We start from the raw sequence: 372 nt of genomic DNA on the forward strand, positions 1-372 counted from the left end.
CCTTGATGCACATTTCTGCCCAAAGTCTTTAGCGTTAAGTGGTGAGTGTCGACAAATCCATGTTCCTCTATTCTCTGTTAAAGTTGTGTTTTATTCTTTATGACCTTGTTTGATTCTGTTTGTTAAAAAGGTCAAGTTGCCTATTTACAATATAAACACCTTGTTCCAGTGACAGTGGAGTTTGTGGAGTCAATACAGAGCTGCAGCTGGAACGGCTGAAGGGTAACAACGTCACATGGTGGTGATCTTTGTGGTATTGTACACGTGGTGCCAAGTGAGACGGTCTTCGGTGGAAAGTGCCTCCGCGATTAGTCTTATAAGCAGGAGCATGAGAAGGAGGCCAGGTGAGAAGTAAATGTGGGAATACTTGGA

The sequence above is a fragment of the Cynoglossus semilaevis genome, chromosome Z (assembly GCF_000523025.1).
Source record: "Cynoglossus semilaevis isolate Cse_v1.0 chromosome Z, Cse_v1.0, whole genome shotgun sequence".
Lineage (NCBI taxonomy): Eukaryota > Metazoa > Chordata > Actinopteri > Pleuronectiformes > Cynoglossidae > Cynoglossus > Cynoglossus semilaevis.